We start from the raw sequence: 26871 nt of genomic DNA on the forward strand, positions 1-26871 counted from the left end.
GAGCATGGATTTTGTTAATTTAGAAACTTTCAACTATTCTAGTCATACATAGTACAAATAAGCAATACTATATAAGAAATAACACATGGTGTCTACATGACCATGGTTCTCTACTGAAGATTGGTCCTTGAAATTAGAATTATTTAATGTAGGTGATTATAGGCTAAGTGAAGCCATCATATATTGAGTGCTACATGTGGCATAACATTTTTTCCCTACGAAGTTACACTGATTGCTACTTTATGAGTAAGCATACTAAGCCCAAAATCAGATGGCTAACAAGTAAGTGCATAAGACAGGATTTCAACCAAGATAAAAATGACTCCAAAACCTAAGATCTGAACCACTGCCTTAGGCCTCGGGGTTATATGCATGAGATGATCTGCTGTTCTACATTCCTATTAATAATGGAATTTGTGGCCCCTTATAAACATATTACCCTAATGTAGATCATAATATATTTTATAATACACAAAAAGTTATAGTGACTAACACAACTGCACCTGCTAGTCATCTTTATCTAATCTTAAATTTCACTATGCTTGATTCCACATCTTAAAGAGAAAGAATACATGACAGACCAGATTGAAGGTCTGTATATACTCTCCCCCAATCCCATTCCCTTCTCCAAACATAATCACCATTCTAAATTTTGTTCAGGACTAGTTCCAATATATGTTCTTACACTATTTCTACTAATAAGCACCTACAAATAGTCATCCACAAATAACATGGTTTTGTATGTTTTCCAACTACATAATGGTATCATGCATATGCACCACTCAAACTTTTAAAACAGCCATGTTGTTGAGAATATTCCATATTGACAGCTGCAAGGTGATCAGCACATGAACAAACGATGATCTATTCATCTGCTGTTGAACAATGAGGGTTTTTTTTTTTTTTTTTCCTATTTTTTCACTACCTACTGTAAACACATTCTTGTACCTGGTCTTATTTGCACAAACATTTCCAGAGTAAAGGATTTGGAAATGAAGGCCAAAAGGAATTCTAACTTTACCAAATGTTGTTTAATTGCTCATGAGAGTGGTAATCAATTCATACTCCTACCAATACCAGAACTGACACATTTGCACTAACATTTAGTATTGCCAGACATTTTAAATATTGCCAATACAATGGTTTGAAATAATATCACTTTTGTTCTCAGTTGCATTTTCCTGATTAGTAATGAGATGAGGCAAGTTTTCGTAATTACTAGCAACCTTTAAAAAGAAACCATAACAGCAGAGTTACTCATCAAAGCACAAATGTAATATAAAATGAATACAATACAAAAGTTTTTCCTTAAAGAAATAATGTGACATTTTAGATAGTAAAAGAAACAGTAAAATATACATATTCTCCCACCCTCAACTCCTGGTATAATTCAACCCATTAAGTTCCAGCCAGATTTTCAATTCTGCAAACATAATAGTCAAATATTATTTCAAAGTTTTCCCTGAGTGCTGTATTTGTTGTTCAATATAATTTTTTATAAGTGTTCCACATCTGGGATCATGGGAACATGGGTTTAAATAAATTAAGTTTATATGTAACACTCTTAGTCACTGTATTAGTACAAAGCAGGAGACAAAATTACTTAAGGTACCTTCCAACTAAAATATATATATATAGTTTAAAATAATTGAGCCCTTCTATGGTAAAATTATATAACTTGATAAGAACAAATAAATGAAACAGACACCCACAAAAAAATTCCTTTTTGCTTAGAAAACCTCAATAATTATTTTCTGAATTTACAGAATTGTACCTGTTATCACTTTTAAGAACCTTAGAGGAAACAGTACCCTGTGCCTATGAAGACGAAAGAAAAAAAAAAGAAGAAATCAGCTGATGCTTAACTAAATACATCTTATTATACTCTAGACATGAAACAAACAAACAAAAATGCCTTCTTCCTTTAGAAAATAGGGCTCCAGGAAGAAGTGACTAACAAATGGCAAAATGAAAGAAGAGATAACTTAGGACAAATGTGCTCTATGAACCCCGGTGTTTTAAAAAATTAAAAACAAAAATCTTTATATTACCAATTAGAGATTCAAGTTAAACTTTTTTTGGTCAACAGAACTTTTAAAACATTTTACAAACTTTTACAGAAAAATTGCAAGATTAATACCAAGAATCCCCACATACATAAAGTCCTAAATACTCTTACAGAATTCAAAACTGTTTATATTTTGCCCCACTGGAATTCTCATTCTCATCCAACACCCCAATATTTTGGGGGAGTAGTTGTGCGAGTAAGTTGGGCAAATACCTCCTTTGCCAGCACATATTTAGGTGTTAAGCCTATTAGATAACTGTAAGTCTTAAGTCATAAAAACCCCATGCACCTAGCTTAGAAAAGGTATTTTTCCCATTTAAAAAACCAAAGTTTTAAAAGGCAGGACTTTAACTTTAGTACCTATGCCTTATAGATTAATAGGACATTTGTTTATAAACTTTTTTTTTTGCACACTGGGATCACATGGGAATCTAAAAAAAAAAATACCAATGCCGGGTTCGTATTGCAACTACTTTTATTTTAGTGGTACGGCATGTAACCTAGGCAGCAGAAACTTTTAAAACTCTCCGGTTTTAAAATGTGTGGCAACTTTGGGGCTGGGGCTGGGGCTCAGAGGTGGCGCACTTGCCTAGCATGTGTGAGGCACTGGGTTCAATTCTCAGCACCATATATAAATTAAAAAAATAAAGGTCTATCAACAACTTAAAAATATATACATATAAAAATGTGCGGCAACTTCTTTTTTTTTTTAACAGATTGCAGAATCACATCGGTTATGTGTGGCAACTTCTTAAGAGCAATATTTTAGGGCCTAGGTATTTACATACCGCTTGAAATACTAGTTCTAAGTATTTCAAGTTATAAGTAACTGACTAAAATAAGACAAATGCCATCACATTGCAAACTGAGGATGGCAAAAGCTTTCAATATATAGTTCTAGGCATAAACTTGTATGCTTTCTATGTGCTATTCTGGAGCAGTTGGATAGAAAGAGCTACAGCAAAATAAAGAAGCAGGCAACAACAACACAATAACAGAAAGCAATAAGCACTGTACTGAAAATATTTCAAGACTAATCAATCAAAGAATATATTTACTCTGAAGGTTCACAGGAATGGTGAATGGTCAGGGAAAATGTTGACATTTGAGATATTCATTAAAGGAGAAAGAAGATTTCACTGAATAAGATTGAAATAGAGTGAAAGAACATTCTGGAAAACAGCATCACGAAGAACTTTGCCACAGAAATGTTAGATAATAATCAGTATTCTGCTAAAACTCCAAATGGGGTTGAATGAAAACCAGGACACAGTTGATATATTTTTTAATAGATGAATCTTAATATGATTCAAAACTGTATTTTAAGGATTAAGAATGATTGTGTGTGTGTATCTATCTCATACACAGGTTATCAGTAAGTGAAATTTCTTGCTCCTGAGCCGTTTTACTTCTCTGGCTTAAGTCAAAACAAAGAGCTTACTGAACAAAATTTGGAAAATATAGAGAACTAACATTATGAAAATAAAGTCCCTAACAATCATATTACCTAGATAACCAAAGTTGATTGTAGGTAACGCCTTACTAAAATTTATTCATCCAGAATTATTATTACAATATTTTACAAAATAGAATTCTACAGAAATGAATCCCTCACACATTAACCCTCCTGATGGATAATGGGAGGATCAGCAGAAGTTGCAATATGGCCACAGCGGCCACTAGAGGGTGGCCAAGGCTGATGCATCCATCACCCTCACCTACTTTGTCTCAAAGGCCCTTAAATTTACATTCAAGATTTCTGGACCCTAATACCTTACTTTACATAAGATCAAAAATTACTACCAAGGGGAATAGGGATATAGCTACTGGTAGAGCTCTTGCCTATTGTGGACAAGGTCCTGGGTTTGATCTTCAGCACCGCCCTCTCTACCACCAACAACATGGGGGAAAAATATTATTAAAAAGAAGAGAGCCCTTCTGTTCTTCAGGGCAACGAAATATTAACAGTTGGAATGAAGAATCTGGATGCTCAGATATTTTACCAAATATCTCACACTACTTCTTGAAAAAAAGATGCAATTTCTTCAATAGGGATGAGGATGCTTGAAAAGTGCTACTACTACAAAGTGCCTCAAATACTATCTGTATCCAACTACTGTATGTCAAACTTAAGTATATCTTCTCATTTACATTTTAAACTTTCATATTATAGGTTTACCCCAAAATTAAAATAACTGATGAAATATAGCTATGTAAGATTTACCTTAAGGTTTTCTTTCCCCAGAATCCTAACTAATTAGATATGATTACAAACAATGATACAATTGTTTACAGTATTTGGTCACATTTTAAGTGTAATGGATTTCTGACAACCCAGAAAACCAAGTATTATAAAAATAATTGTACTACTTAATGTGGAGAACCAAATAAATGTTCTAAGAACATAAAAGTCACAAAAAGATGGTAAAAATCTGAAGGAAAAAAAAACAATCAAGCTTTTTCTTACTTGGTGCTTCTGATACAAATATTAGAAGTAGAAATCCACATTTGTTAAAAACCAATACCTTAAAAATGCAAATAAAACCACCATAATGTAGCACTGAATACTGGAATAACTAAAAACTTTAAGACTGACAATATCAAGTGTTAACAAGGATGTGAAGCAACTAGAACTCTCATACATTATTGATGGGAATGAAAAATCGGATCAACACTTTGGAAGAAAACAGTTTGGCAGTTTCTTATAAAGTTAATCATACACTTGCTGTATTTTATTTTACAACCCAAAATTCGACTGTGTGTTTATTCATGAAAATAAAAGCATATGTCAATGCAAAGACCTATATCTGAATATCCATAGCAGCTTAACTCAAGATTCCAAAACTGGAATCAGCCTAAATATGCATCAGTTTAACTGTGGTAAATCCATGCTAAGGAAAACAATAACATAAATGTCCTAAAAGTATTATGGAAACTAAAAGAAACCAGTTATAGGACTATATCCTGTACACTCTTATTGAGATCAATTTTTAGAGAATGCAAAATTATAGTTACAGGGACTGGGGTAAGGGAAAGAGATGAGTTCAAAGTGGTATGAAGAAATTTTCAGGGGTTATGGGTAAAAATACACAAATACACACACACGCACATGATTATGGTATATAACTGTGTATAAAAACTCAATGGATTATACTACTAGAGTTAATTTGATTTATATAAATTATCTAAAAAAAGATATCTTGAAATGCCATTTAAAACATATTCAAAAAGCGATTTAAATAATAGGTCAAGACTGAATAAATTAATAAGAGGAATGAAAATGGAGGCATACATATAGGGAAGTAATTTTTACCTCTGGATCTTAAGAAGGACCCTAATGAATGCTTCTAGGTTCTTACATGAAAATATATACCCATGCTAGACATTTTCACAGGTTATTGAAAATTTATTGTCCTCAATATGGAGAAGCACTAAGTTTGGAACATGTCTCTGTATCACTGTGCCCATATGGTCATCAATAATATAGACTAGTCATCAAACCCTCAGAAACAAGCCCAGCTAAATACAGAAACCTCTGGGTCCTTATAAAGGCAAGAACTGCCCAAATTATGGAGTTGGGCAGCACAGTATGTAAAGCACCAAAATGACCTACACACGAAACATAATGCCCCCCACGTCCCATTAGACTAACTCTTTTGAGTTATTAAATGGCCTCTGAAAGGTCTTCAATTATTGAAAAAATAGGTAGTTAGGAATTCATATTGGATATGATCAAATCAATAGAGCTGATGGATATAGAATTTCTTTTTGGACAGATGAAAATGTTCTGAAATTAGTTTGTCGTGATAAAGTATCCACAGAATTGAACAGTGTAAATTTTATGGACTGTGAGTATTTCTCAATAAAGCTATTTTTTTTAAATCAACAGTTTATCGTGTTAGTTTAGAACTTGACTAGGAACCAGAAAAATGTTAATGCAGCCTCGAGGTACAGGTAAGAGGGTAATGTGTTAACCACTGAGAGAAAAGACAGATGACACAGCCTTAGTGACCACTGAGATAGGAATGCAGAGGGTCAGAAAGGAGAGCATACGTACTGAATCTCTTTTGGGAGAGTAAACTTAGGAAGGAATGTTATAAGGATGCCTAAAGACACTCCAGGGCTAGTCTTGAATATCTATTATTCTTAATATAAATTTGTTTTTCTACAAACTATTATTAACATTAATGCGGTTTCCTTTCTCCCCTTTCTAATTTCATGATTTTCATCAGTTTTATTTTTTTCCAATCACCAACTAAAAGTATCTTAGCCAATTTACCTCTTGATCTATGAAATTGGTTTCAACCATATAAAATTAAACACCAAAAATATCTTAGATAACACTGCCAACTTTTCTATTATTTTTATTTTTTTAAGTTGTCAACGGACCTTTATTTTATTTACTGATATGTGGTGCTGAGAATCGTACCTCACACATGTAGGCAAGCACTCTGCCACTGAGCCACAACCCCAGACCAACTTTTTTATCTTTAGAAAAGAAAAATACTAGTGCACATAAGTAACTTTGACTTGCCAAGGTTATGAGCTAAAAATATAGTGAACAAGATATTTTTAATCCAGTATACCACTATACATCACCTACCTCAGAATTCACAAAGGGTTAGAAATCATATAATCATGTACATATGTATATAATTTATGCTTTTGTAATCTACCCCAAAGGAATTCTAAATTAGCCAAATATGATCTGAGGCATACCCAATATACCACTGTTGTCATTCACAATTCAATGGACAGAGGAAGACTTTGCTATCAACTTGCAGATTTTACCTTAGTCCAGCAATAAATGAAAGGTTCATGTTCTTTCCAGGGTTCTAAGACAATCACATGTCCATGGGAACATCTATCTTAAAATGCAATTAATTAAGCTTTCACCAGCTATTTTTTGTATTGTGCATACAAAAACTTATAGAAATGTTCACATAAATTAAAAAACAGAATGCAAAAAGTTAGAGCTTTTCACAATGTGTCATTAGTATATTCCTACTAAGTCCTAACAAAGGTTTGAAAAGACTAACAGCTGCAGACAAAAGCAAAGGCACACCACCTAACCTGAATTAATCTATTCAAATTATGAGATTTTATAGTACAAACTCAAAAACTAGTTAAAGTCCTTTAGGGAGGCTTAATTAGGCCTCCAAAGCAATCTCTATCTTTCTGGCCTGTTATCTGATAAAAATGAAACAAAACTCCCTCCCCTCCCAATATTCTCATTTCATCAGAAGTACCCAAACAAATGACAAGACATAAATTTCAAATTTCAGAAGGCAATATAGCTGTATCCTATTTATTATCCAGGCAACTTATTACATACTGTTTGTAACTTAAAAGGCAATAATAACTACCATTCATAATATCTGCATTCTTAAAATGTCCAGATTGAAGCAAAGAGAAATCTCTATGTTGGTGTGTAAATACAAAACAAAGGAGACCTAGTCTGGCCCAGGAATTTCATAGAAAATCCCCTAAAAGAAATTAAATCATATCTACTTCCAAAACAAAATCTGGGTGGTAGCAATGTATTATAGGTTATGTCAGGACCCTGTAACAGTTCAGAATACAGTTTTGGCAAGCTGTTGCAGATTAATACATGAATGAGAAAAATTTGAACGATCTGATATAACCACTTTAAGACATTTATACTAAGGACTGCAGGGTGAGATATAAACACTGGCTCATTTATAGTTTGATATTGAATATTTGGAAATTATCTGCTGCTGGGGTGAGCAAATCCAAGATGTCAGTGGGAAATGAGGCCAAAAGCATTTATCCCTTATAAAATGCACCCAAACCAAACCTAGTATTTTCTTCCCTTTCACAAAACAGTACCTGGCATCAAAGATCACACACTCATAATCAGGGTGGTTAAATTTTTTAAAAATTTTTTATTATTTATTTGAAAAAACTCTAATTCATAGGGCTTCAAAATTCAAAAGGCACAAAAAGGTATACAATATGAAGACTCTCCCTCTGGCTCCTTAGAATAATTTAGTTCTCCTCCCTCAAGACAATTCAGGTATTTAATAATGATCAGTAAAGTGTGAAAGGGAACCAGTTTTAGTACAGGAAGAGCTGGTCTTTGAACAATATGCTTGCAGGCAACGGTCAACGGAATTCTTAATTACCAGTGGACCAAAACCTCTAAATTCCAGATGCAAGCAAAAAGAAATGATTATATATTTAAATATCTATTAGTAAAAATTCCAGTGATGTTTTTTATAGGACATATCACACACATCTGTGCCTTAAAAGTGAGTCCTGAGAAGCTTAGTATTTTTCTACTCGTCAAACAGTCTAGGCTGGATATGGGGGAAAGGAGGAGAAAGGAAAAAATACGAGAGGAGGCCAGGAGAAGAAGGGAGAGAGGATCTCTGTAGCTACAATGTCCATAGGAGTTCTCCAGTTCAAAATTCTCACTCTAGATAAAGCCCTCAAACTGGCTGGGGCAGCATGGAGTAGATGGCTTCTAAGGTGGGTTCCAACTTTGTTTTTATTTTTATGTCAAAAATCTATCACTTTTAACTATTTAATCCAAAAAGTGTGACATAAATATCTTCCTACTTAAAAATGTTCCTGCTTGTGATTTTTGCCTGAGTTTCCCTAAGTATAAAACCAAGCCTGGAAAAGATAAACAATAACAAAAAAAAAAAAAAAAAAAAAAAAAGATAACATTAACAGTTTTCAAGTCCTTTAGATATACCAATTAAAGTCATATTGTCATTGATGTAGGTTTCGAGGCCTGTTACATTTTTAGGTAGTCTTAGTTGCTGTTTTAAACAACTTATTTTTTCCAATAATGATTGTAGTTTTGGAACATTCATTAACTAAATAAGCTATGTGAACGGTTACCTTGTTTCAGAAAGGTCCCCTAAATAAGTATCTCAAATCTGATACATATAGGACTCACCTGGGGATCTTATGAAAAAGCAGATTCTGATTTAGCAGATTTGGGCTGGGGGTGGTAGTGGTGGTGGTGATTACAACATTTGAACATATGTGATGAAACAGTTAAGTCCTTAGAACTTGGAAACCTGTGATTTCAAGAATCCACACTTTTCTCTCTCCTTCCTTTTTGAACAATCCAGAGCTTAAGCCAAAACCAGTCAAAAAATAACCCCCACGCCCTCTCCTCCCCCCAAAAAAACTTCCTGTGCTCTGTAGGCCAGGCACCTATCAGTGTTATGCAGAAGTTTTATGCTCTGTGGAAAGCATGTGTATGAATTTTACACCCCATGTGATTCATGACAGAGAAAAGTTATGCTTTAGCTCAGTGCAGGCAACTCCTCTTGTATTAACGGCAAAAATCTCTTGCATTAGTGGGAATAAAAGCACTCTCAACAGTTGAGTTACATGAAAGCCAAATTTATATAGTTTATTTAGAAAGGGCAGCCTCTTAGATTTCATATGAAAAAGAAGCCATTAGAATTATGTAGTGAAATATAATTGGTTGTGAAATTATTCACCACCCCACATTCTATTACGGTAAAAGTAAAGACATACAACAGCTGGTCAATGTAATTTACATCTTCTGTTATTAATTGTTACCCTCAAGTTGATTAAACTGACTTTCTCTCCCAACTGTTCCCTTCTTCTGGAGACCACATATATATACATTCATGAAACATGATGCATGTTGAAGCTTTCACTACAGACAACCAAAGTAAAAGTAACCCATATTATAAATCTCAGATGTAAGTGTCAGGGCTATACGTGCAAGGGAGAGTTGCTGAAACTAGCTGACTCTGCCTTCATTTGAGTTCAACCAAGTATACCATGAGAAGGATCTTCTGACTCATGATTTGTGATTTACCTAATTAATAACTTGTTTAAGGGACTTCCAAAGTCCAAAATCATAGGCTTAATAAATCTGCCAAATATTCACAAATGTGCACATGTACCCTGAACTGTATGTTTTGTTTAGAACAGACTGATACCAACACCCATCTACTTTAACTCATATACAGAAAAGAACTATAACACCACAGTAGTATTTTTAATCCTATTTTTAAATGTTCTAGAAATCTGATCAAATTAAGAATTTTTTTAGCTGTAATAGTCTCGTAGCAAGCCACATTTTATTAACTGTGCAGAATGTAATAACTGTATAATAAAAGATTGTTTAAATCCATCATTGCAAGTAAAATGATTGTTTAATTTAACATATTCAGATTCTTGTACAACACTGTAATAAATAAAATGCTATTTGTCATAACTGGCAAAAGAAGCAAAATTACTCTGATTTCAATAGTGTTTTTAAAAAGGTAGGTTTTGTCAACACTGTCTCATACTTTTTACAATAAATAATTCTACTACATATGGCGAAAATATACATGATTGTGATTTGTTTGAAGCCAGGTAAAAAGACATGCAGTTCTTACTAGATTCTACATATTAACCCTAAAATGGTCCAGTCTTAAGAAACACCCAGCATCAGAGAGCAGAGAACCAGACAGGATCAGATTTAATCAAACTGTGTCTGTTAAAATATAGGATATACCTGTGACTTCAGTGACTTTGTTACAAATATCCTTCCAGAAACCAGTTTTAAATGCCTTTGTTTGAAAGGGGTATGTAATAATGCTGTAAAACTAGCTTTTTAATTCTTCCTTTTCTTTCTTTTCCTTCTCTCTTCCATTCTTTTTATCTTGAGAAAAAGAAAATGAGGAGCACATGACTCATTCTGAACAAACGAACAAACCAGAATCAGTATGATGTATCTACATTGTTCAGGAGACAGTCCTGAAACTGGAACTTGCTAGCTATGTGAGTACTTCTCAGTTTCACTCATTCTAAAAGTAAATTGTATAAACTGTTTCAGGAATAACTTTAAACTACTGGAGTTTGTCTCTCCTAAATCATAAAATAACCATGTGAAAGTACTCTGGACAGTATTCATTAAATGTTATTTTCAAAGTGTTTTAATATATATTGAACCATTTTATTCTCACAAGAATTCCACAATATAGATAGAATAAACAAGAGTATTACCATTCTACAAAAAAGTAAGTCATCTCTCAGTGAAATTACTTGCCCAAGACCTCATAAATGAGAGAGAGACTCGTCAACCTTGTTTATAAGCTCATTCTACAACATTATGTGATTCTCATCTAGGACTATCAGGTGGTATTAAAAGTATATTTTTAACTATCAACAGTTAGTTCTTATTGGCAATGTAATAATGCACATCTATATTCATTGTACACAATGACACCATAAATCAAGATTTGAACATACCAAGTGTGGAGGCACACACCTATAATCCCAGCGCATCAAGAGGCTGAGGCAGGAGGATCACAAGTTCAAAGCCAGTCTAAGCAATTTAATGAGGCTCTAAGCAACTTATCTAGACCTGTCTCAAAATAAAAAATAAAAAGTGCTGGGGATGTGGCTTGGTGGTTAAGCGCCCCTGGGTTCAATCCCTGATACTACCATCCCCAAATAAAAAGATTTGATTGCAAACAATAATCCTTAGAAACCATCTGTCAACATTTGCCATCTTTAGATATTAAAGCCCATCTTTTAAAACTTCAGTTATCTTTTATAAAATATACTTTAGGTCTTAGTACAAAATATACTATACAGTATGAGTAGATATACAGAACATGTCTATACAGAGCCCAAAATAAAACCCTCCCATGTGGTGCTCCTGAGATTTGAAATGGCACTAAAGAAATTTATCAGAAATACTCTGCAAATCTGTTCCAAAAACTCTCATATTCAATCTTGCTTATTTAAAAACTTTAAATCCACTGCTCTTTCAGAAGTTTATTATATAGCTGAAGGTTGTCCATCACTTCAGTTACAAGTTAAGCAATTCATTTATTCACACGTACCTCCACAAATTTTTGATGTCAATAAAATCATCAACTTTTAGAGTTACAGGGACCCTAAAGATGATCTAAGACCTATACTTTGTAGGGTTTGTAAGCCATGAATGAGTACTGACTGAACATCCCCCAAAGAAACAGCCCCTTTTCAAGGTCTGCATACCTTTACCACATAAAGATGATCTGTTATACTGCTGGACATTTTAATGGAAGGGACAAAGATTTTAACTTTAAATGGTGAAAAAATAAAGGCTGGAAATTATCTCTAGATTTTACTTTTTATATCATTACTATTCTAAATACTATCTTAATTACAGTTGGTCTAAAATTTCACATTTGACAGTTATATATTTCTATTTTACACAAATGCTCAAAATTTAGAAAGTAAAGGATCAAAAGTAAAATGAAAAAAATTGTTTTATTTAATATTGTTCAGTTCCATCTAATGAACTCCTATTTGAGAGACAGAGTGTGTCTTTCTCCCTGATAAAGGTTATTGGGGTCTTAAATTCAGCCTCAACAAATACAACAACGGGAAAGGGAAGAAATAAAAATCTTACAAAGGAAGAATACTGATCAAATCTCCAATGTAGGTAGGTAATGTGATACAAAAAGCTGATGTGCTAGAAATTAGATTTCTTCTTCACTAAAATCTACCAAGTACGTATAGTTAGTCCCTTTACTCAGTTTCATTGTCCTATGGTTTCAGTTGTCCACAGGAAACTGCTGTTTTAAATGGAAATTTACAAGTAATGAACAACTTGTAAGTTCTAAATTGTGCACAATTCTAAGTGACATGAAATATCATGTCATCCTTCTCTGTTATGAATCATACATTTGTTTGGCACATCAACAATGTACAATTAGTTATTTCCTTCCATATCCACAGATTCCATATCCACAAATTCAACCAACAATGGATCAATGTATTTTTAAAAATATAATTTCTCTGTTGAACACAGATTTTTCTTGTCATTATTCCACAAATAATACAGAGTAACAATAATTTACATAGCATTTACATTGTATTAGGTACTAGTTATTGCAAGTTAACTACAGATTATTTAAACTACACGGGTATAAAGTACAGAAGTAATATGCAAATACTATACCATTTTAAATATGGGACTCAATCATTTGCAGATTTTGGCATCCCTGAGGGTCTTAGAACCCACTCTCCATGGATAACAAGAGACGATTATATAGCTACTCGCCCCATTATTCACTTAGTAATCTTCTTGGTTATCAGACTGACTGGTCAGAGCATAGTTCTTATGTTCAAGTAATCCTTACACAGTAAGCCTAACTCTATATTCACAATGCCCATATCATTCACTCCACTTCATATGTTGGCCCTGTATCAGATCATCACAAGAAAGATGTCTATAGTACAATATTTGAGAGAAAACATGTTCAAATAACTTTTTTAAATATATATTTTTTAGTTGTAGATGGTGACAGCATCTTCATTTTATTCATTTATTTTTATATGGTACTGAGGATCAAACCCAGGGCCTCACACATGCTAGGCAAGCGCTCTACTACTGAGCTACAAACCCAGCCCTCAAATAAGTTTTATTACAATACATTGCTACAGTTGTTATTGTATAGGAAAAAAATGTGCGTGTGTATTCAGATACTAATCACAGTTTCAGGTGTTCAGGGGTGGCAGGGGGGTATCTTGGAACATATTCCCTGAGAATAAGGGGAGATCACTCTACTAACAGAAATCAAGTTAAAAAAAAAAAAAAAAAAACTTTCTGTAATCAGAAGATTTCAAGCTAAATATATATCTAAGTTCAAAGACATTAATCTGAAGTCATGTCATAGCCTCTCTCTAACTTCTATACCCAGTTCTCAATATCATCATATGTTTAAAACACAAGACAAAATTTCTCCAAGGAACCACTATAAAACACAGAAAGCTGACCCTGGATGATGAGTCTGGGCCATCCTTCGGTCTGATGAAAAATATAACAAAATTAATGGGAAAAGCTAAGGGGAAGAAAAAGTTGCCAAATAATATTTAGAGTTCAAAGTTTTAAAATGTGTTTTGATTCCTATAAAGGAGAGGACAGTGGCCTATTGAGAACCCACACTAACAGCAGAAACTAAGGAATGCCCTGAGGTCAGGAGGAAAAAATACAAAAGAAGAGTGTTAAGATTCTGCTTTTGATATGTTGTATTGGGGGGGGGCAGGTTACTGGGGTTTGGACCCAGGAATGTTAACCACTGAGCTACAACCTCAGCCCCCTCTCCCTTTTTAAAATTTGATATTCTGAGACAAGATTTAGCTCTTAATAAAGTTCAGCTAGGCCCTATAGTACATGCCTGTAATCCCAGCTACTTGGGAAACTGAAGCAAAAGGATCATAAGTTCTAGACTAGCCTGGGCAACTTAGAATGACACCTTTAGATATATTACAATCTAGTCAGTCTAATATCATCGAATTATTTCCTTTTGTTCAAATAAATCACATGAGCTTTAAATAAGTCTTGTTTTCACTTAAATATGTCAATGATTTTAAACACAGTAAGGGAAATAACAGAAGTCCAGTACAACGTTAGCCACTTTAAACAAAATGTAAAGATTCAGAATTATTCTTTACTCCTAAAAACTTCAGTGAGTTTGTGAGTTATTTTTCCACATTTCAAATGAGAAAATTAAAATGGAGGAGGGGTGGAGAAAGGCAAACATAAAGGCAGCACAGGATGTTAAATTCAGCACTCACCTAACATCACTACTTAGTCTACAAGAAAAGGTATGGAAAGAACTCTGACCAATAGCCACAATGCATTCATTGTGTGCAACTACCTTTTATTACTGAGGACAAAGAAGCTACCATCGCCTTTGTTCCCCCAACTTTCTCTACAGTGCTGGTTGGGAGATATGTGAACACTCAAATATATGTTTATCCATGTTCTGAAAAAGGTTTTCTAAAAACTGGACAAACCAACTATATCATACATATTTAGGATATTTACATATGAATGAATAAATGGCTGAAAAATAAACATCAATTTTATGGAGTAAAAAGTCATTCTACACTCTTTAAAATCTATAGCTTTGAACTGCTGGCCAAAAGCCCACTAAAAGGTAACATTTTAATACAGTTTATGTTGGTCTACTCAGTGGAAAGATCCCAAGAACACAAAATAAATTGTGTTAGCAACAGAACACAGATTGTCTCACAAGCTACATTTACATTGGCCCTTCAGTTCAGATCCAACACATTATAGGGGCAACCCTGAGCCTTCCAGAAGGCTCGCTAGTAGAAATGGGACTTGTGAAGAAGGAAGTCGAGAACCAGTTTCAGAAACAAATGAACTTTGTTTCTAGGGAGATAAAGAATATTATTCAACTTTGCAGTTGGTACCAGCCTACTCTAGGTCAAAAAAGTGTGATTTATTTAAGAATGAATGAATGAAAGTGAGTTAGCAATGCTTTCTACACTAAGGGTAAAATACAGATTTAAAAAATCCTGGGCTGGGGTTGTGGCTCAGAGGTAGAGCGCTCACCTAGCATGAGTGAGGCACTGGTTCGATCCTCAACACCACATAAAAATAAAATAAAGGTATTGTGTCCACCTACAACTAAAAAATAAACCTTTAAAAAAATCCCCTTTACAAAAGGATATGCAACAATGCTGCATTTCTAAATTATCCTGCATTCTTCAACCTGTTTTCCTTTCAAGTATAATTAGAGCAAACCTTTTGAGTTTTATTCCAATGCATTAGAGGACAGTTCAGTTCCCACATATTTTTTTTCTTTCTTTTTTCTTTTTTTTCATTTATGGATACTTTTACTGACATATTAAAAGAAAGAAAGAAGCATTAAGTAAAAGGTAAACATAAGATGCATAGTCAGGACCTACAGATTTTTTTGTTCCTTCATAAATTCTGTTTGAAGAGGACATAAAAAACATTTCTATTTTCTAAATTTCAAAATTAGATAGAAAAACTTATAATCAATTAATTAAAGGTACTTAGGTATTATAAGTGATGAATACGAGAACTGAGATGACTCATATTGGAACCTCTCAGGAGAATCACGGAAAGCTTTTTAGCTTGTTCAGTATCTGCATCTGCTTTTATTTTTTAAAAAATGGTTAGCCCCATATAAGGATAAATATAAACTGCATTTTTTTAGAACAGTTTTAGATTTACAGAAAAGTTGCTAAGATAGAATTCCCATATACCTAGGAGTCAATTTCCCCTATCATTAACATCAGTATACTAGTATGGTACATTTATTACAATTAATGAGCCAATATTGAAACAATATTAACAAAGCCCATATTCCATTCATATTCCTTAGTTTTTATTGAATTTCTTTTTTCTATTCCAGGATCTAAGCCAGGAAACCACATTGTATTTAACCATCATGTTTCCTTCCTTAGGTTCCTCTTAGCTATGACATTTCCTCAGACATCCCTTGTTATGGACAACCTTGATGTTCATGAAGAATATTGGCCAGGTGTTTTGTACAATATCATCAATTTGGGTTTATCTGATGTTTTTTCTCATGGTTAGGCTAGGTTTACAGTTTGTGGTCTTTAAAGACCACAAAGGTAAAGTACCATTCTCAGCACAGTTTATTGAGGGTATACTTTCAAAACAAATGCTGATGCTAATCTTTGTCAACCAGCTGAGATGTTTGTCACATTTCTCCATTTGAAAGTCAACCCCCCCCCCACCTCCTATGCATGCCCCTCCCCTTTTCCATACTGTATGCTTTGGAAGGGAGTCATAGCACACAGTCCACAATTAAAAGGTAGAAAATGAGGTTCCTCTCCTCCTGAAGGGCAGAATATTTACATAAATTATTTGGAATTCTACATGGCAAATTTGTCTCTTGTCCCCTCTTTTATTTAACCAATCACTAATTATATCAGTATGGCATATGTTCTACACTTTTAGTTACAACCTGCTATACTTAATTTTGTTGCTCAACTTATTCCAGCTTTGGCCCTTAGGAGCTCTTTCAATGGCCCTTCTGTCCCTTCTTTGAAACGCATCTACCATTGAGCAATTTTTTAATAAAAGTACTTCCTTACTTACTGGTTCTACAATATGCTCCAAGGTCATCTTGTATTATTTCTTGCCCTACTCCCAGACAGAGCCACTTCTCCAAGAGTTATGGTTCCTTCTATTACAGAATGAAATTAGAAACAAAGATCTGAGTGCTGTATATGATCCCTGCTCCTAGGCTGTCATTAGTTCTAGGCTCTCTTAACTGACAAAGCAAGGAAATATATATGTGCATACTAACCTGTCACATACTCATATCTATAAATATATCTCTGTGTAGTCATCTGTATCTATATTAAACTGGAGTTCTTATTGATGTGTCTGTCTCTAATGTGTTACTACACAGACAAGGCATTCTAACCTCCTCCCCTTATCTGTGAACTCACATAACAATAGTGAGAAACTTGGTTTCCACTATCTTCCATGCACTCATTTAATTGTCCAATTCCAGTATACACGTAGAGCAGTATCAGAATATTAAGCTTGTATCCCCATCCCCATGGAAAACAATTTTATCAACCAGAGTACAGTACTATGTGCAGGTGTCCTGCCTTTTAGTTTTACAGATTCCACTACTCCAAAGTTACTTATTTAGTTCAGCACTTTTTTCTCTTATCCCACCACCCCCTTAAGATTGTTTCATACATAGAGTAAGCCTGCACTGTCACATTCTGCATTCTATCTGGGGAGGTCCCAATTTCCTAAGTGAGAATTTTTTAAAATTTGCATACACTAGGGTTCATTCTTTTTATCCTAAAGTTCTATATGTTTCAACAAATGCCATGTATCAGCCACTCCAGTGTCATACTGAATAGCTTCATCAACCCCAAAACTCCCCCACTCTTCACCTATTCAACTCTATTCCTCATCTCCTGGTAATCACTGATTTCTGCACTATCACTTTAGTTTTCCATTTTCCACAATGTCATTTAAATGAAATGATACAATGCAGCCTTTTCAAATCAGCTTCTTTCATTTTGAAGGTTGAATTTAAAATTCATATATATCCTAATTTCTTTGTATCAACAAATAACATTCCATTTTATAGATGTATTGCAGTTTGTTTTTTCACACAACCTGTGAAGGATTTGGCTGCTTCCACATTTTGAAGATTATAATACAACTACTATAGACATTCAAATGTAGGTTTTTCTAAGGATCTGCATTTTCAAATGGAGTTTCAATACAGCAGTCAACATAATCTTTTCTTCCTGAACAATCTTCCAATTTTATCAGTCAAGAACCAAAGTAAACTCCCCATCAACTTGACACCTCTGCCCCAAGAAGCCTTTAGTTACCTGGTATGATATTCACTGCACATCTACTAAACACTCTATTCAAAGCTCACTTTTTAATTCAATGCATTGAATAAACATTTACAAAGGACCCCCCATGTTCCTCCAGGTACTGTACCAGTATTCAAAGGATGAACCAAACCCTGGCCTTGGTCCTCAATGAAGGAAATAAAGCATTTCAAATTAGTTCATCTAGAACATGAGGCACCACAGGAGTGAATCCCAATGCACTGAAGACTGCCCCAGGAACCACCCCTCCCTGCAGTGGCTGTCTTAACCTCATGCTGGCTTGGGATCCCTAGGGACATGAACTTCATTTGTTTTCCTTTTGGACTCTCCTCTTGTCCCACCACTATGTAATGAGCTGACAGAATTTCTAGCTTACTATAGGTACAGATGCCTAGCTGAATTCCTGGCTTTCTGATGGCATAAATGTTAAATAAAACCATTATCATTCTGCTAGGTGTGGTAGTTCATGCCTGTAATCTCAGCCACTCTGGAGACTGAGGCAGAAGAATCCCAAGTTCCAGTCCAGTCTCAGCAACTTAGCAAGTCCCTTAGCAACTTAGTGAGATTCTGTATCAAAATAAAAACAGGATTGGGGATGTAGCTCTATGGTAAAGCACCCGTGGGTTCAATCACCAGTAACCCTCACCCCCATCAGTTTTCCCATCAAAACCAATAGGCATTCCGGAACCCTCTTCATATTAATTACAATATATTTATTCCTCTGTCCCCATTCTCCTTATAGGGCTTAGAGTCACACAGCAGATATATTCCTGAAATATAAGAACTGAAAGACTATTCCAAAGAATAAAATTTAGATGTTAAAGCACTTCTGGTTTAATATATATATCTTTTCTAAGCACAAACTCACATGAGCTTCAGGAATTTACCCTACAAAGATAATTCAAAAGGAAAAAAAATCTATGCAGAAAAATGTTCATTACAACATTATGAACAATAAAGAAAACTGAAAACAATTAACACAATCCCAAAGTAAGGAAAGAGATGAGCAAATGTGAACTGATTAGGTCAAGGGCATGATACACAGTGATTAAAAATAATTTGAAAACAAAACAAATATGGGATATGTCTGATATAGGAGAATACAAGGTAATAAATCTATTTATATACCTTAAAAATATGTATGTATATAAAAATAAACTGAGAAGAAATATATAGAAAATGGTTTAGGTAGTGAAATAAATTTTTTCTTTATAAGTTTTATCTTAAATAAAATTTTGAAGAAAAATAATTTTAGATAGTTTTATGGATTCTTCCAAACCACACTCAACAGAAAAACAAAACTAGGGGAGAGAGAGTTGTAGTTGAACCCAGGAAATAAAGATCCTACCGACTAGTTTGAATCCAGGTTTTGCTAGCAGAGCTCTTGCAACTGTGGAATATTCACTAATCTCTATGAGTTCCCTTTGTATTGGAGACACTTACCCTTAAATTTTTGTGATAATCAGAAAGAAATAAACATACAACAAGTGTAAGATAAATGTTAAGCAGTTGTTATTCCATTTATATGTGTTGATCAGATAATAGTGTTGAAAAGAAATACTGAGAAGAATACCATTATAATCTTAAAGCAGTACATATTTCATGTGACTGGTGTTGTTGGCAAAACTTTTCGAAAATCTGTTCTTAAAATTCATTATTTTTCTAGAAGAGCCCTAATATTTAAAAAAAAACCAAACTTTTAATTTAGGAAAGTTTGATAAATTATAAAGAACTATTGATTTTTGACATTTCAATTATATTTTCACTTATCAATTTTGTTTCTTTTACTTTCTGTGCTCATTAGAAAACTTCAAAAAAAATTTTTTCATTTAAGGAGGAAATCCTGCTTTCTTCATCTTTGTGTTTCTAGCATAGTACACACCATACATATTCCACAAATTAAAAATATTTATCAATATTTATAAATATTTATAATAAATATTTATCAACTTTCTTTTTTTAATCCCATCTGCAGAATTAAACTACAGCAATGTGGTTAAGGGATAATTATCACCGCACATTTTGGGGTTTTTTAATTGTTGTTGTAGATGGACGGAATGCTTTTATTTTATGTGGTGCTAAGGCTCACACACGCTATGCAAGTGCTCTGACACTGAGCTACAGCCCCAGCGCCAGCCCAAGAACCAAAACAATGTACACAAAAAAAACAGTCAAATGGGCTATCTAGAATTCACTGCATTAGGACTGACTGGGAGTGTGGATGGGTGGTAGAAAGCTTTACCTGGCATGCATGCGCATATCCATGAGGCCCTGGGTTCATCTCTAATTGGCGGGGGGGGGGGGGGGGGGGGCACACTGCATTAATATGTATCTTGGGTTGCTCAAATCAACTCAGGTTGAGAACTTAATACTTCAAAACAATTATGTTTTCCTAAATGCCTGCCATTCAAATTACGAATGGGATTGACAGCCGAGATAGAAATTTTCCTCAGTTTAAGAGGTTATCTTACTAAATGTCTACTAAGATCACCTCAAAAGGAGAAAAAAGAAATGTGGTTAACAGGATCTACCAGAGGTCAATAGCTGCCTTTCTGCCTTTGATGCAGCATAGTGCATACGATGTTGTCACTGTTCTGTTTCTACCTTCCCCATTTCCTCTCCATTCATTCATTGCCTGAATCAAAGGAACTGTTCAACTGCTAACCACTGCTGGCAACAAAGGCAGTTAGAACCAAGTTATCAGCCGGAGATCACATTCTAGAACACAATCATGAGGATCCACTCCTTCCTCTGATATAAGAATGTCTGAGTTGACCTCTACTGTATATCAGAAAGCTGGGGGAACCCACCTTACATCTGGTCACTAAAGATGCTTAAAAGGCAATAGCACCTCTACAAAATTCTGGCTCTGTAATGTTGGTAAACCTTATTCTAGTGAGCCACAAGATGTAATATACTATTTAATCCTGCCTGATTTGTAGCTAAATAGCTTGCTTAGTTGATGGACACTGTATGGCAAGAGTTACAAATAACATATTTAATATTATAAAGGCATCTACATAGTATTTGATAAATATAGACAACCTGAAGAAGTAAAGAAGTATCTACACCTTGCCAAGCACTCTGTCAAAACATTGAAAAATGTAAAAACTCCAGCTCAAAATTAGTCATTCTACTGCTAGGATTCTGGCGGCAGGCAACTTCTAGGGGAAAAGTAATGTCTGAACTTGGAATAAGCAGTCTCTATTGAAGAAGTGGACACTTAAGAACTGCTTCAGCCTGCTTATAAATGTTCCTATTCACAGACAGACACCAGATGTTCCACCTAATCTGATGAAGAGTACAAGCCCCTGTAAGAAAAATAAAACTCAGTTCCTTCTTCCACTATGGGAAACAAAGTAAGCTAACTGGCCTCTGAAGGCACAAGATTTTTCCTTCAATAACTTTAAATTCCATCTTTGAATGACAGCATCCTAACATAACATCTTTGCTTCATCTTGGAATCATAACATAAGTCATTACATAACATAAAAGTATTTTTTTCTAACAGGAGCCAAAACACACAAGAACTTGTTCTCTCAACCATAAACACACAAAGCTAGTAAGTACATGTAAAAACACAAAATGCCAGAAATCCAATTATTTCTAGTCCTATGACCCATCCTGTTTAGTAGTTCAATAATTATTTTCCTTACTGAGGACATTCCCTTTTAAAGGAGAATTTCGGTATCTTTGCAACAAGTTAAAATATCACTATAAGTCAAAAGAATTCAAGTACATGCCAAATTTTTAAGACTATCATACTGTGCTGCAAAATAACTATGTTTAAATCAATTATTACTTCATGACAATTTTGATTTGGATAGGATAAAGACAAGCAATTAAATATTTCAGAGAAATACTATGTTTATATATGAATACACAACCGGTGAAACTCCACACCATGTAGACTGCAGGAATGGAATCCTAATTTGAATAAGTTATATTCCACGTCTGTATAATACATCAAAATAGGGCACAGTGGTACATGCCTGTAATCCCAGCAGCTCAGGAGGCTGAAGCACAAGGATCGCAAGTTCAAAGGGAGCCTCAGCAAAAGCGAAGCGCTAAGCAACTAAGATATATTCATGACAAAAAGAAAGAAAACGCTTCAGCTCATTTTAATCATGAAGGCACCAATTAAATGAATCCAGAATGTTGAACACTATAAAATTTAGACTTTATCCAAGACTTAGGACTCTTCAAAAGTCAATGTCCAGGAAAACAACCAAAAAAGACTGATCACTATATATTAAAATAAAACAGACATAATCAAATGCTTGAACTCTGATTGGATCTTTAATTAAACACAAAATTTTAACTAATAAAAAGACATCTGGGGGACAATTAGAGAAATTTAAATATGATGTACTAGATATTATGAAATCATTCATATTTTTCTTAAGTGTGATGAAGATAATAATGGTTATGTAAAATAATATCCTTGTTCTTGGGAAGTATATGCTCAGGACTTAAGGGAAAAGTGCCTGCAACCAGCAACATGAAGCAAAAAAAAAAAAAAGAGGGAGAAAAAGAGAGGGAAAGCATGTGTTACAAAATGCTGACAACTGGTCAGTCTAAGCAAAGAGCATATAGAGGTTCATTGTTCTCATGCTTCAACTTTTCTGTAGGCTTAATAAATTCAGTCACATAAAGGAGACAAAATAATGTGTGGTAGGCTAATAAACAAACAGGGTTTTTTACCCCCAGATTGAAAAGACATTTCTTCATCATATAATATTTAATCTAAATAAGTCTGAACACCAAAGATTACTTAGTAAACTATAAGCTAGGAAAGGGGGAAAATGGTTGCAAGAGCTCCACTCTTCTCATATTTACTTGTAATGTTGTGTTCTGTTTCATCAGATGATAAATTAAATGCTGTTATATGACAGGCAGCACATACATAAAATTCTTTTTTTCCTCCTAAGCTCAGGAAATAACTGCCTAGAAGTACAAATTCAAAAGAGAACCCTTCGAGGGTGAAGGAAATTTAAAACTTAAGTAAAAAAAAAAAAAACACAATTCCCCTACCTTTATTACATAAGTTTAAAGAAAAGTCCTGATTAACTTAAAGAAAGCCAATCAGGAAGAGTAGTTATGATTTTCAAAAATGGCAAACCATATCGCTCATTCATAAACTAAAAGAGGTTATCAAACATGATATATCACCATTAGCAAGAGAATATTAACATTTCATATGTTTATCTCTAAACTGGCTAAATGCAAAAAAGAACGCTGAATTGATTATATCAATTTCAATAACAGCAAGGTTTGGTGGCACATTCCGGTAATCTCAGTAACTCTGGAGGCTAAGGCAGGAAGATCACTACTTTGAGGTCAGCCTCAGCATCTCAGCAAGGTCCTAAGCAACTTTTAGAAATGCTATCTCAAAAAAAATAATAAAGTAAAGGGCTGGGGGCATAGCTCAGTAGGAGAGCTCTAGATTCAATCCCCAGCTCCACCACCCCAAAACTCAATAACCAGAAATCTTTCTAGGAGTTCATTAAACTCCAAGACAGTATGAATGAAAGAATACTTTAAAACATTAATAATTTTATATTGATTACATAATGAAGTAACAGTTCATATACATCGAGCTAAAGTTAATTTAATCTTGGTTTGTTTTTTTTTTTTTTTCAGTGTAGCTGGTAAAAAAAAATTTAAAAGAGAGAGAGAATTTCTTAATATTTATTTTTCAGTTTTCGGTGGACACAACATCTTTATTTTATTTTATGTGGTGCTAAGGATAGAACCCAGCGCCCCGCGAATGCCAGGCAAGCGCGTTACCGCTTGAGCCACATCACTTGGGGGAAATTATCGCTTAAGGGAGAAAGAGACAGGGGAAGAGGGTGGAACTCACACAAAAAAATACCCCAAATTATAGTGCTAGTAAGTACAAAAACAGAGACTTGAAAGCAAACCTTCTAATTCTAGAGCTTAAGTCCAAAACCCCAAAGCCAATGGTTCTCAGTGTTGTCTAGAACTCTCAGCATCACTGGGAATTTGTTACAATCAATCAAACTCTAAGGTGGGGCTTTAGTTAGTTGTAGTCTAGATTTTTAGCAAGCCCTCCAATGATTCTGAACTAAAGATTGAGAACTGTTGCTCTGACCTAAACTGGTAAAAGCCAATAAAACCTTCTCAGAGGAGGATAACTATTAGAAACCTGAGAAAAGGTTAGTCCTTGCTACTGTTATCTTTTGGTGAAGCTCTTCAAGAGACCTTCATTATGAGATCTGGCAAAGACTGAGGCTCTGTACTTACATCCTGGACTTTGCACAGTATCTCTTCAATGAGTCCCTCACCTAGAACAGCAACTCATTTAATATAACATCCAGATAGATTAGCAATTTAAGTGCAAATAAAATCACAAAAGTAAAAATGGGAAAAAATTAATGATTTAGGTAGATGATTAAATGAGACAAAACCTGGCACTGAAAAAAAGATTAATAAATTCAATAATACACACACAAAAAAAATCCTGAAATGCACAAAAATGTCACAAAGAGGATTTTCAAAAAAATTAAAAACCAGCTAGGATGGTATGCAACAAGTATCACAAAAGGCTAATTTCTTAATTTACAAAAATAACACCTATAAATTAAAGACCACCCAAGAAAAGACCTCCTTCAATTAATTAAAACAGATGATCACATAAAGAAATGCAAATATTCCATTTCACTCATATTAAGAGAAATGAAAATCGCCCCAACACACTCACCGCAACCATCTTTTCAAAGATCAAAAAGTCTACATATCTAAACTTAAGCTTCTGGGCTGGGGAGGTAGCTCAGTAGTATTTACCCAGCATGCACAAGGCCCTAGGTTCACCCCCAGCACTGCCAAGTGAGCAAGTGAATAAAATAAGTAAGTGCCAAGCTTCCACTATTCTTGTCCCCACCCTCACATCTTCTGCAATTCACTTTGCAAAAATGCCATTCAGGGATTGTTCAGGTCAAAAATTTTGATGACTGTACTTGATTTGATTACAACTTATGTGCCAGCAAATCTGGACAGCTCCAGCTTCAAATAAGATTCAGAATTCAACTATTTTTTCATTGCCATCATTCTGATCCGAGTCATTGTGAACTCTCAACCGCATTATTATAATAATCTCCTAACTGGCCTTGCCCTTGTCCCCCACCGCATTTCTTCGCACAAAATTATCACTCTGGCTCTTAAAATGTGAATCAGATCCTATCACCATTCTGCTGAAAATCCTCCAATGGATTTTCATCTCATTCTGTAAAGGGTGAAGTCTATACCATAATCCAAAAGCCCTTACACATGATAAGCCACTTTATCCCTAGGTCTCATCTACTACAACTCACCCTGTGTTCTCTCTGCTGCATTCAAACTGTTCTTAAAAGGAACATTTCTATCCCCACAATCTTTGCATCAGTGTTCCTCCTGCCTGGAATTTTCATTTACACACACACATGCACGCCCTCACACATGCTTCAAATTTAAATTTAAAAGACATCTGGTCACCCTACCAAAAATTTTACTCTCCAGTCCTGGCACTTCATACACTGCTTCACTGATTCATAGCATGCAACGTGCTAATAAAGTTTGGTTATTTAATTCTTGTTCTATAGGGAAGCTATGGAAAAAAAATTTTGGAAGCTTTTTTTTTTCTTTAAGTCTACTGCATTATGAAATTTTATCAGGAGGTTTAAGGTCTTACCTTGTGTATCTTGTTATTTGGTGTTGGCACAATAAAGATTTCAGTTTTGTGTGATGTGTGTGTGTGTGTGTGTGTGTGTGTGTGTGTGTGTGTATGTGTGTTTGGTTGTTTTTTGTTTGTTTTGTGTTTGTTTTGCTTTTTGGCACCAGGGATTGAATTCAGAGGCACTCAACCACTGAGCCACATCCCCAGCCCTATTTTGTATTTTTATTTAGAGACAGGGTCTCACTTGAGTTGCTTAGTGCCTCATCATTGCTGAGGCTGGCTTTGAACTTGTATTTCTCCTGCCTCGAGCTGCTTGAATTACAGGTGTGCGCCAACGTGCCTGGCTCTGTTTTTAACACTGGAAATTTTCTTTCATCATACTTTGCTCCTACTTTTTTTTTCTTTTCTTTATGGAATGCTTTTCAAATTTGTGCGTCACTTTTGCATGGGGTCCATTTTAATCTTCTCTGCATTGTTCCAATTTTAGCGTATGTAATGCCAAAGCAAGCAACCCACTCCCATTTTGTTTTTCCTGCTCTCTCATTTAGGAACTTCTGCTAGACAAAGTTTTTGAGGCAAAATTTTTTGAATCTAGATCTTCATATACTCAAACCACATTCTCTCCAAAGAATAAAATACAAGTTTTCAAACATGGAGACATTCTCAAAGTTATCACTGATTACAATACCAGAGAACATTCTGCAACAAAAAGTAAATCTCAGAAAGAAGATAATATACAAAGTTACAAACAAAAAGTCCTGTTACATCTAAATAATAGTTGCTAATAACAACATATCTAAATAATAGATATAACTCCTGGTTATATCTAAATAATAATTGCTACATAGGAAATAATTTATAGAGTGTTACTGGCGTTGTTGGGGGTTTTTGTCTGTTTTTTAACCAAGACAAAGCCAACAACAAAGAAATTATCAAAGGTTTTTAG

The 26871-nt window shown here is 34.4% G+C and overlaps 1 protein-coding gene and 1 non-coding gene across 2 annotated transcripts in view; both read right to left on the reverse strand.

Moving 5' to 3' along the window:
• Zfand3 (zinc finger AN1-type containing 3) overlaps positions 1-26871 on the reverse strand; it is a 313535-nt gene that overhangs the window by 144840 nt on the left and 141824 nt on the right. The window lies entirely within an intron of this gene.
• LOC114099434 (U6 spliceosomal RNA) lies at positions 26330-26434 on the reverse strand. Its single transcript, XR_003583895.1, has one exon. It is a non-coding gene; the product is annotated as a U6 spliceosomal RNA (small nuclear RNA).

The sequence above is a fragment of the Marmota flaviventris genome, chromosome 6 (assembly GCF_047511675.1).
Source record: "Marmota flaviventris isolate mMarFla1 chromosome 6, mMarFla1.hap1, whole genome shotgun sequence".
In the NCBI taxonomy this organism is placed as follows: domain Eukaryota; kingdom Metazoa; phylum Chordata; class Mammalia; order Rodentia; family Sciuridae; genus Marmota; species Marmota flaviventris.